Genomic DNA, 13253 nt, shown 5'->3' with positions numbered 1-13253 from the left:
ATACCAAATCGTTACAGTATAGTGCAATGTGTTTATATAGTTGCACTAAAATAGTTATCTATATGTAAATAAGATACAATATGTTTTCATTAAAATAGATTACATTCAAACAGAGAAGACAATAAATAGGTGCAATTGCAGTATTTCTAAATTACATGACTTTGTTAAGAGAAGATGAGTATTATATGATATTATAATACTCATCTTCAATAATCATTGCATCAATAATCATTGCAAATGAATCATTGAATTGTACACTTGCCTTGCAATCATTGCAAGTGTACAATTCAGTATTATATCAGAATACATTACAATACTTTATATGATTGCCAATAAGAAAGATTACCATCATACGGTAGAAATATAAGTAAATGCAATTGAAACATTTCTAAAGTACTGAACCCGATTGTTAAAATTATGCCGTACAAATTTTACAAAATATGCCATACATTATTTGCATACAATACAGAAAGATTTAATATATAAGATTTGCATGAGATTATAGTACCACATAATAGATCTAGAGTATTAGAATATACTATTCTGGACTAAATGATTTCAATAAATTCTCAATACATATAATATTATGCAGTATGGAAATAGATTTACATAATAGTACCACACAAAATCATTATAGTATGATGTTTTACTTTTATATAATTTCACAAGGAAAGTTATGGTGATGTAATTGAAGATACAATATGTTGCCTATTAATGAATTAACAATCAATCAAGAAGGACATAAGTAGTTGCTATTGCAGTATTTCAAAATTACATAACACTATTAAAGAGTGATGAAAACTATAGAACATTACTCTATGATAATAATACCGCACTATGCCAGGATATATTACAATTTAATATATAAGAACACAGAATGATGCCATGCAGATTATATAATATATGCCATACAATGTTTGCATACAATAGTAATAAAATATAACGTACACAAGATTATGATTATGATACTATAGAAATGATATGATACTTATAATTATACTATACGGAAAGCAAATTATACTATACGGAAGATATACTATTACAATAATTCTAGGCTGTTAAATTGTACGGTACTTGTCTGAATGGTACTAATACAGTATTGATACTAAGAGTGCAGCACGATATGATACAAAAAGGACATAAATAGATGCAATTGCAGTATTTCTAAGTTACATAACATTATTAAGGGATAATGAGTACTATAAGATATTATGCTATGGGTACAATTCTGTACTATGATAAAATAAGTAGATAAATATAGATATAATAAGTAGATAAATTTAGAAAGCTGCATGTATGTTCCTCGCACTGCAGAAAATCGGTGGCACCTTCTACTACTAAATTTTGAAAGCATGTAATCTTCTATCCGAGGTTTATCAGTGGCCGAACCTTAAAAGACACTAAAACTGGAAGTTCTGTCCAGGATTCGAATCCCGACGAACGGGCAAGCTGCATGGGCGATTTCGTGGTTTTATCGTGTGCAACTTGCGTACCAGCCAGTTTCCCTTAGAAAATCTTCCACGAAGGCATCCCTCTCCATAGGCAAGATAGTCTTGGAATGCTTTGCCAATAATCAGTTAAACCAGTTTTCCACCTGAACATGTGCACTTCCAAAGAGCAAGCCAGAATTTTGATTTTGTTTTTGCTTTATTTCATATTTCGAGCGAATTTAATGAATTCTTGATTAACAAACTCGGCGATTAAAAAGCAATGTGTTGCCACTGCGCAAAACATAAGATATTTGTCTTTCAGATTTAATTAAAGAACTCAAGTATTTAAAAGAAATGTGTTGCCACTGCCCGATACAAAATGTTTTTATCTTCCTCGCACCAATGCGTTGCTATTTACTGAAGCATAAGATATTTATTTTTTTTCTTGCAAGTTTAATCTGTTTTTTACTGATTAACAAACAAAGCGATTTAAAATCAATAAACGCAGTTCATCTCTGTTATTTTAATTACTTTTCGTTTCTTTCTCCGCCAGCAGGACAGCCTGTCCATTTATGTAGGATGCTTATCGGCTTGTTAAAGCCCTGTCGGCAATCATAACTATTACTTACTGCCTTAGAGCATACATCCCGGGGTTTGTCTTTGCAAAATGAAAAAAAAAAAAAAAATCAAAATTTTTCTGGAAGCCGAATTGGAAATATTTTTGTTTGGGGAAGGATGGAACGGGGGCACAAACTAACTGCCAAATTAATTGTACTGCGTCACTGCTACTAATGCTATTCATTACTAAGGGCAAATCGATTCATTTTCATATGATTAAATCTGTTCCAAGCTAAATTTCTGTCCCAGACAATAAAGATTTGTACATAAATACATGTATAAACACACGTACTATTAAAATATATAAATTCGTCCAAGTAAATATTAATACGAGCTACTGGTCATTAATGTTTCTTTAAATAATGAGTCCAGATAAATGGGAAAAAATGTAAAATTTATTATAAGCAAAATAAATAGTACACACGGTTGGATAATGGTTGGAAATAACTCATTTCCCATATTTAACAATTCCTCCATAGCACACGAAATAAATCGTAAATCTTCTCAAATCACTCTCAGGGTAAAACCCTAAAACTCGCAGTTCAGCTAACTGCTAAGTCTCGTAGCTGATTCACAGTTGATTTACAACTAACTTCCTGACTCGTATTTATACCATGCAGTATGGGCTCTGAGAACTTATAGAAGAATAGGTCATAGGGGTTCGAAAATGTGTTTGGGCGAATCTTACATAAAAATATCCTTTGCACTTAGAATTAAAAGATCTACAATTAGATGCAACAAATAAACTCTTCAATACAACACCACGTTGCTACAAATAAAATTAATTAATTAATTGCTGCAAATTAGATTAAATCATAAAACTGCCTTTCTAAAAACAATAAATAAATAAAATAAATAAACAAAATTCAAAGTACTACAGCAATAGAGGATTAAAAATATTTACAACATCGCCCCCTTCCTTAAGGCCTGCACGTCCCGAGTAGTGCAGTCCTCAAGATCAGAGTTAACTCATTCTCATTACCATAAGTGCAGTGCACTACCTCAGAATTAGAAGAAGGTGTCCTTTGTATACGCACAACTACATAGTTCAGTTTCTCGATCACACGGTAGAGCGCTTCCAGGGATGTCTGAAGTTTGGGAGAGATCCCCGACGTTTCGGGTTGTGGAGCCAGACTTCAAATTCTTTCCTCCCTTAAATTCTTTCTCCGTCGACTTGCGTCGTATATCGTGTTCATCCTTTCAGTGGCTGTGTTGATTCTTTTCCTGGCGAACCGATCAACGTCCTCTAGACGTGCCTGCAGATTTTCTAGGTACTGCTCAGGCGAAGACGTGTCAGGTGGACGTTCGAAGAGCAGGTTACACGGCAGGCGAAGATCATGGGCAAAGTCATTTGCAGAGGATAAATTACTATGCTGTTATGAACGGCACTCCTATACGCTAGCAGTAATGATGGTAGCTTTGGTCCCAATCATGCTCGCTCTGGGATACAAATAAAGAGTGATGATCCAAAATTGTTCGATTGAATCTCTTCACTTTGCCATCCGATTGTGAATGTAAAGGACTGATTTGAGTCTCCTACATTCCAAGAGTTCTACAAAACCGTTTAAAATAGAAGATGTGAAATTTATTCTTTGTTCATAATTAGAAAGCAGGATTAGCCCAAATCGTGAAATCTAGCTCTGTACAAGGATTTCTGGAACGGTTGAAGCTTCTTGATCAGGGATGGCATAAGCTTCCGGCATTTACTAAATTAGTCCATGACAACTAGAATGTACTTATTACGCTTTGTTGTACGAAGTATCAAACGCAATCTTATCGAATGGTGTTCCCACATTGTAGGGGTGCTATGTTCCTCGTGTACGTGTTTGCAGATCTTTTCGAGCTGTACAAACCTCACAGGATTTACACCATTTTTCTGTATCTGCTTTGGTTTGTCCCAGAAGAAACGTTAACGAATTTCGTGGAGTGTCTTCGTTACACTAAAGTGACCTCCAGTAGGGATGCTATGAAGCTTTGACAGAACACTAGGCACTTGAAATCTTGGTAAGATGAGCTGCCTTTCGAAACTTTCTTTGATTTCAACGTCTCAAGTATGGTACAGCATCCATCTTGCAGGTGAAGGGAATACCACCAAGTCCAGTACATTTTCGTAGTCGAACTAGAGGGTGCCATTTCTCGTCAGTTGAATTTCTGGTGCTTTATTTCCATTAATTCCACTGATCACCCCGACTCAGGATCTTCCATTTGAGGCTTTCTAAATTCTTCGCTGCTCCAGGGATCAGTCTCAAGAGTCTGATTTAATTTGTCTGATATTTACACTTCACAGAACTACACAGTGCAAATTAAGTGATTATTTAGTTTTGTAGCTTTCTAGCGGTGAAAGGTGATGTCTCAGTGTTTCAATGCGGAACCAATAAATCAAGGGTACTTGAAAACTATACTAATTTACTAAAAGAACTACATATAACTAAAATTCTCGGAAATAAGATCAAAAAGTACATTGCTGACTATTAAAATTGCAGCACCATAAACGAAAGCAAACACACACACACACACACACACACACACAAAAAAAAAAAAAAAAAAAATTATTGCGCATAAATAGAATGACATGAAGACAAAATGACTAAATTTGTATGCATTTTGGAGGTTTACAGGGGTGTGAAATTAGTAGAAACAGCTGCTACCCCTGTCAACTGAAACGGTGAAACGGTCCTTACCCCATCCCCCATAACACAAGACATCCTCAGGATATTCTATTTAAGTCGCAATCTCCCGTGAAGCAGTTAGGATATCCCGAGGATGTTGATTCTCAGATATCCTGAGGACTTCTTAAGTCAACATCCTGAGGATATCCTATTCAAGTCTCAATGTCCCGGGATATATGAAGATCTCCTCAGGATGTTGATTTTCAGATATCCTGAGGACATCGTAAATCAACATCTTAAGGATGTCCTGTTCAAATCGTAATGTCCCGGGATATATGAAGATCTCCTGAGAATGTTGTTTCTCAGATATCTTCAGTCATTACTTTTTATGGAAGCTCATATCTGAAAATATTAAAGTAACCTTGTACCACACGCAAGTCATGTTATAAGAATCGAAATCTTACTTTATGGATTACCTATTCTGCATATGAAAATTTAATTGTTATGCTTACACTGGATTTCGTCTTGTATATGTTGGCTGTAAATATTAAGTAATAATATTTTCAAATTTTTGTTGTTGTTTCACAGTGCCTATTGATCAGAGAACTTTCTTACAAGTTATAGGCACGTGTTTTCATCCGTTTTTGAGTTTCATATTGAAAGTGTGTTTACGATTAAATTCTAATTGCTACATAATATATTTTGTAAACATTATTTTAGATACTTTTCTAATATCTTTGAACACAAATATTATGTACGTTACAGGTTAACTCAGAAAATCTTTTACGAAGACATTTATCCTATGAATGGCATGATGTGCATCCATGCCTTATATGGCATTCGAACTTGAGCCCTTCTGTACGGCAATCGGTCAATATAATCACTTACCCGTCTCTAAGGCACTAATCAGAAATATCAAGTTATAAAAGTATTCTATTAAATTCATCGATAGTTCTTAGCATAGAAATAACTATACTTTGAAACTGCAAAAGAAAAAAAATACTTTTTGATCTGTTACACTGTTATATTAGTAATGAATGATGTTTAGTGCTGTGCAGTAATAAGTAACAATATTTTTTTTTTAACAAACGAAATTTTAGTTTACAGACGCAGTTAAAAACTAGTCTGTACGAGGTTTAACTTGCTTTAATTTGAATTTATAAACAGAAGAATAATTTTATTGGGCTAAAAAATTCATTGCAGTTTCTTCGTTCATTTTCTGGTAAGTTCTTTAATAATGAGAATTAGTTTTTCAAAGCGACTGAGGTAAGAAGTAACTTATTTTTTACCTCTCTGTAATAGGAAAATAAGGTTTGAGAATGGGAAGAACTAACATTAAGTTCTTACTCTCCTCAAACCTCACTTTGCTACCTCTTTAACCATACAAATATTCGGTCTTTGCTAAACAAAGCGCGAAAAAAATATATCCAGCGCTCTGCAGTCTTTACGTTATGCCGACAATGCTACATGACTCCTCATAATTTAACTATAATTGCTGCTTTATTAATTTATTTGTAACATCCAGAAAATGCAGTAAGCACGTTTCTTCAAGGTATATAACACAAAGTTAAATGTTTTTATGAAAACTCAAAATTAGATAACGGATTAAAAAGATGTTCAAACTTTAAATTAAAATGATTTAATTCTTAAATTAAACGCGTTCTTTAAACTCAGCAGTTTTATTACTTTATTTTATGCTATAAATAACAATTGAAGTTGAAAATCTTAAAGTTTTGATCATCATTATCATTGGTCGTAAAACTGCTTCTCAAATTTTCTTTGCTTTTGAGAAACCGAGCTCCGCTCAGAATGTAACACCTCTGAGCACTTTTTCTGTAGCCGATGCCCCAAGAAGATTTCTCTTTTGTTAACGTGGCAGATTTATGTGTCAGACCTTCCCTTCTTTTGTATCCCCCTACAAGGGAAACATCCCTTCACATCCCTTCCCCCTTCACAACAAAGTCGCAAAACGCCCCCAACGGTTTTAATTGCTCCGTAATAGTGATATCCTTGAAGAACCCCACAAAGTGGAAAGTACACGTACTTACTTTCTGATTTCCAGAATTCAGCGATTCTGCTAAACGTTAATAGCCGTCGTTCCAAATTCTCTTTCAGTTACGAACTGACTAGCTGACGCTTGCAAGCGTTACATTGACAGAGTGTGAAAAGTAAGTTTTTAAATGTTTCCTTTATTCTACAAAAATGATCAGAACTAAAAAAAATTATCTCAGATATCTAAAAGACGGATTTACAGCAGAATAAATCAACGTATATTATCGGATTCTTCAGAAGATGAAGTAGTATTTAATTATGAAAAAGGACTGTGTCGAATTTTCGCGCTAGCAAATATTCTTTAAGTTCCATTTCAAACTGTGATTCGAAATATGAACTTTTATGTCTCAAGAAGAACTGACTGATGACGATTACCAAAACGATTATCCCATTTTAAGGAATATTCCAAATATAGAACTAATAAATATTCCGTTAGACTTTATGTCCCTTGTGTGCTTAGGAGTAGTACAAAAAATGATTACTATTAGGATAGGCGGAGGCACCTTACAAGCACGATTACCACATAAAAATGTTGAACTATTTTTTTTTTTTTTTTTTTTTTTTTTTTTTTTTTTTTAATGACCAGTTTTTAAAGCCTTATGTACCAATTGAATTTGCAAGAAAACCAAGGAACCAACTCTAAAAGAATTGAAACACTGGAAAGCTACAAAATACCGTCAATTTTTACTGTACACTAGCCCACTTATTTTTATTTATTTATTTTTTAATTTAACAAAAAGCTACATGATCATTTTTTACTACTTCATATTTCGATTAGACTCTTATGTAAAATACAGAATCAGACGGCAATTGATGAATACGCACAGTCTCTATTAAAACTCTTCGTAGTAAATTTTGGGCTTTATTATGAAAAACAGTATATGGCTCATAATGTTCACGGCCTACTGCATATTTGCGAAGATGTAAAAATGTTTGGGCCGTTAGATAATTACAGTGCATTTAAATTTGAAAGCTATATATCTTCTATTAAAAAATTGATTAGAAAATCTTCCGCTCCATTACAACAAATAGCAAGACGAACTCATGAACTGTTTAATCATATTGTAGCCATGAATAATGATTCAATCAACATAACCGACTTAAGTTCAGAATTTCAAAATTTACACACATCTGGTCCACTACTGAAAGGTTATCAAATGCTTAATTTTATTATTGAATTTTGAATACAAATTAACTAAAGTCAGAACTGAATTTGTAGAATAATTTAATTATGAATATATCGAAGAATTCAGTTTTGGGCTATTGAATGGTTAAAAATGATCAAAAGATTTTTAATACTTTAAAGCAAAATTTTCTCTTATAATATTTTGTATTAATAATTCATTTCAAGTCTCTTGCTCAGTTTTAGATATATTTACAAATTATTAAATAAATTGAAATTCAAATTAGAAAATAAATTGTATAAATATTCTTAACATTTCTTATTTTTCCATAGTAACCACAGATGGAGGACCTGAGACTGTCTGTGGGAAATAAGCAAGTTTCAGGTTATCACAACACCTTCACACACTTTCACTGGAATATAAAGAAGATTTCTGGGGATATACTGGGATGTAACATTAAGCAGTTAAGAGTATGTATTTAAGAGGTTAAAGGGATATTGTAACTAGTATTTCAAATCCTGATAACATCCCATACGCTGTCGGTGGGACCTAGATAGGATGTCCTAAGGATATACTGGAATGTGACATTAAACACTAGGGAGGATGAGTTTAGAAGGAAACTGGGTTATTACGGGATGTCCTGAGGATGTAGTAAGTAGGACTTTAAATCCTAATAACATCCCTTACGCTGTCGATGGGACATAGATAGGATGTTTTTAGGATGTAATGGGATGTGTTTAGGAGGTTAGTGGGATATCCCGGGATGTCCTGAGGATGTAGTAAGTAGGAGTTCATATCCTAATAACATCCCGCACGCTGTCAATGGGACTTAGTTAGGATGTCCTGAGGATATCCCGGGATGTGACATTAAGCACTCGGGAGGAGGTGTTTAGGAGGTTCACGGGATATTCCGGGATGTCCTGAGGATGTGCGCATATCCCGCGAGCAACATCCTCGGGATATCCCAAGGATGTTTTTGTGCTATGTGGGATTAGGCATGGAGTCAAACTGGGTTTGGATGACATGAATGGGAAATTTATTCTATGCTGCTTCAGGTCTATGCCCCATTCCATCAACCGTATTAGCTGGAGAGGGGTGGCGGGCCAGTCTCTCAGCAACACATGACCAGAGGGTTTTCCACGGGTGAAAGATCTGGAGACTGTGCATGCCAGGACACCAATCGAATACTCTGTGTACAGAGGAAGATCAGAACATGACGTGCAACATGTGGTCTTGTATTATCTTGTTGGAACATGGCGTTTAGGGGCCTCGAAGATAGGGCACAACCACTGGGCGTAAGATGTCAGAAATGTACCCATATGCGTTGAAATTACTGTCGATCCGAACTAGAGATATGCGTGTTGTGTATCCAATGGCTTCCCAAACTATCCCACTAGGTGCAGGGCCCCTATGCCGATATCGAATGAAAGCAGGCGATGTGCGGTATCCTCGGACACTCCAGACATATATACGGCCATCAGAATACTGCACGTAGAACCGAGACTCGTTTGAGAAGGCGACATTGTGCTACTCCTGTACCCAGCTTTGTCGTTTGGAGCACCAGAGTCCTCGTCTCTCTTTGTACTGCATTGTCAAGGGAAGCCGAAGTAATGGTCACCCTGCTGATAGTCCATGCTGCTGCAACCGTTGACGCACCTTATGAGCTGATATTGGGCGTGCTGCAAACAGGTACAGGTAGAAGCTAGGCCAGCACCTCCGTAGTACCACAGGTAATTGAGGTATTGCTGAACCTAGCTAACTGTTAAACTTTCCACCCCAATTTTGAGGGAGCACACCCCGGGGGTGGTCCGAGGTTCTCCCGCCCCTCTTTTTTTTACCATCAACCGCTTGAGAGGACTTTCTGAGATAAACGAGTTCTGGTATTAATAGTGTACACAAATCATGTTGAGAAAAGACTGTCCTTGAAAAGTTCAACAACTGATGCTTCCAAAAGCAGAAATGTAAGAATAAATGTCTTTTCTAAGGCGGAAGGTGCAATAAGCAAGTCTTTGGAGCTCCCGTCCATCAGCATTGCGTAGATAAATGCAACAGTTTGAACATTAAAATGAAATAAAAAAATAATAAATAAAAAATAAAATAAATAATGAAAAATAAAAAATAAAAATTAAAAAAAAATAAAATAATAAAAAAAAGGTATGGTATAGTAACATATGGACATGAATAAGCTTTAGATATGACAAATATCCAGTCCGAGTCTTTGGATATGTATAAGAACGTCTCTGATTTTGGCCCTAAGGTGTCTGTTCTTTATTGCATATTTCTTAAATGGTATTAGATTGTTGTTAGGCATGATCAGATGTTTGCCATCTGTTAGATTACAGTCAAAAATGTAATGATCAGGGTCACCCCTTTCGCCACATATGCAGAGATCCGTGGGGCACATGCCTCTGTCATGGAAGTAGGTGGGGAAAGGACCGTGCCCTGTGATATACTGATTCAGAACATGGTCATAGTGTAGGGCCTCTTTGTCAGGTTTTGAGAAAAAATTGTGGACTCTTCTGCCTTGCAATGCAGAATCCCACTCTTCTTGCCACTTTAAGTCGACAATTGCATTCAGTGTAAATTTTAAATGGGACTTGGGCCACGGGACATGAATTACCTCACTGTTGATGTTAGTCGTTGCATCCTTTGTAAGGAGGTCAGCTGCCTCATTGCCGTCGTTTCCGTTGTGGGCTTTCACCCAATTGAGAATAAACTGGATTTCTGGGTGGGCACTTATAGTATTTTGAATATCCTGAACCAGTTGGCTCTTATTGTTTCTGTCCTTCAGGGCATATAATGCAGATTGACTGCCTGAATAGATAGCTATTGTCCTGAAATTATTTGATATAGCTTTATTTACTGCAGATTGAATTGCTGACAGCTCAGCTTGATAAACGGAATTTTCTGGAGATAATTTTCCTTGCCATATTGTTGGAATAGAGAAAGAAGAATAGATTATTGATGCTGCGCCCACTTCTCCATGAATTTTAGAGCCGTCTGTAAATGCTCGTGGACATTCTTTACTACTGATTGCTGAAGCGTCCGTATTGATAATTAAATTACAATACTTTGCAGGATGGTAGGTCAATGGTATGGCTGGAGACTCATACTTTGAGGCAGAAAAGGTGGTGCCGTTCAGGTAAGCATCTTCTTTCAACTGGAGTACTCTGGCTTTTATTGAATCCTTCGTCGCAATTAAATGAAGGGGAGGAATCTCAGTAAGAACACATAGAGAGGAATTAGCTGTCATTCTATAGGCTTTGCAAATGCTCAGGAGAAAAGGTCTCTGAATGGCGAAAAGTTTCCTTTTCTTCTTCTTCCTTTCTGTCATAGTCTCCGCCCAGATTGCAGCCCCATAATTCACTATACTTGAAATTACTGTTAAAAATAAAATTTTTTGAATATGAGGACGAAGTCCCCAGTTACTACCTTGCATTTTTCTGAAATTATAAGCGATTTGATTTGTCTTTTTCTGAGTCTCCATGATATGGTACATAAAATTAAGTTGGTTATCTATGTGGATACCAGAAACTTCAGGACATGAGTAATCTTAATTTTCTTTCCATCCAGGTTGAAGGTGGGCTTAAGAGCTTTTGGCCTGGCTTGTTAAAAAGTATTCCTTGGACTTCACTTGCGAAATGCAGAGTTTCACCTCTGGCATTCTATTTAAGCTGTTTGAGAGAACCGTTCACATTCTTTTCGAGGATGTCTCTAGTCCTACCACTAACAACCAACGCAGTGTCATCCGCAAACGCGAAGATCTTCGTATGATCGGGAAATTCATATTTTAAGACGTCATTAAAGGTGAGGGCCCAGAAATCAGCACTCAAGCAGGATCCTTGGGGGACATCCTCTAGTAAATTTTTTGCTGGTTATCATGTTGTTATGAATGAATATGCTTTCTCTATTATGAAAGTAATGAATGAGAATATTGAGAAGATTAGAGGGACAGTTGGCTTTATTAAGTGCATGTAATACTGAAGGTCACCATATTGAGTCGAAGGCATTTTTTAAATCAACACAAATAAGTGCACTATGTTCACCTTTCGATTTAATTATGTTGGATTTGCTTCAGTATTGTATCAACTGCATGAATAGCGCTTGAGTTGGTTTTGAATCCGTATTGGTGTTTACTGATTGTTTGATTTTTGATAAAGTGATATCTCAACCGCCCGGCAATAAGTCTTTCTAGAACTTTTCCTATGGCAGGCAGCAAATTTATAGGCCGAAATGCAGAAGGATCTTCGGGGTACCTATCCTTCTTCTCGAAAAGTATGATTTGTCCTTTCTTCATGTTATCGGGAAAGGTCGACAATTCTAAGCATTTATTGAAGAAATTAAGAAGGATTCTTGGGTCATGATTGTGCATATTTTTTAGAATTTTATTGTTTATAGAGTTGGGGCTCGGGGCTTTCTTATTGTTGAGGTTCTTGATAATATTATTAATTTCTTGTAGACTGAAGGGGAAGTCTTCTGAGCCATTCTGTGAGAAATTGGAAAGTCTAATCTCTCTCTGCTCGGGTGTGTCATCTTCTGAATTGTCATCCATGAAGATAGCGTCAAGGATTTTGTTTGCTACTTCTTGCGATAGAATCTGGGTATCAGGAATACTCTTGTTGTTGCTTGCGTGATCTTTGCTGAGAAGCGTAATTTTTGTGGGAACGAAGAATTTCCTAGTTGCCAATTTATGGAGGATGCCATACGTATCTTTATTTTGAGAACAAATTTTTTCCACGAGGTTAATTTAGCTTCCATAATTTTCTTTTTGTAAATCCTTCTTTGCTTGTTGTATCTTACGCATGCAGCATTCCTAGAATTGTCGTCCAGTGTAGATTTTATTTTCCTCCTTAAGGCTTTAGTTTTGTTCCTCTCTGCCCTCAACTCTTTTGTCCACCAATTTGCAGTGAATTTATTTCTTGGAGCTCTAATTTTAAAGCTCTGTCTTAACACATTTTTAAGGGGATTCTTTGTATGACTGAGAAAAAGTTACTTGAGATTTCATTTAATTGGTTGCGATCCCTGCAGTAGTTTATGGCGTTCAAAATGGAAGTTTTTTTCTTTAGCAAGGAGGTATTTAAATTTCTTGATGCCAGATTCAGTTATGTGAAAACTTTTCGTGCTGGTACTAGAAAAAGTGAGATCAATCTCAAAGTGAATGAACTTATGATCCGAATTATTTTCCTCGTCCAGTATCTTCCAGTTCTTAAGAAAGGTGCTGGCATTTGTGCTTGAAGGGTCAGGTCAGGCCATCCTTTACCTGAGCATGTTTCAAAGGTAGGCCATTGTACGGTGTCGTTGTGAAGGACGAGAGAGTTGGCAGCTATGAAATCTTCTACTTGTTCGCCTCTAGAAACTGATTATGGATATCCTCATTGCACGCAGTGGGCATTCATATCCCCACCGATAAAGTGATGTGC

The sequence above is a fragment of the Stegodyphus dumicola genome, chromosome 3, assembly GCF_044657685.1.
Source record: "Stegodyphus dumicola isolate Sdum_Otavi_A_Nest chromosome 3, ASM4465768v1".
Classification (NCBI taxonomy): Eukaryota; Metazoa; Arthropoda; class Arachnida; order Araneae; family Eresidae; genus Stegodyphus; species Stegodyphus dumicola.
The sequence above is the reverse complement of the archived record's forward strand: the minus strand, read 5'-3'. Positions refer to the sequence as shown.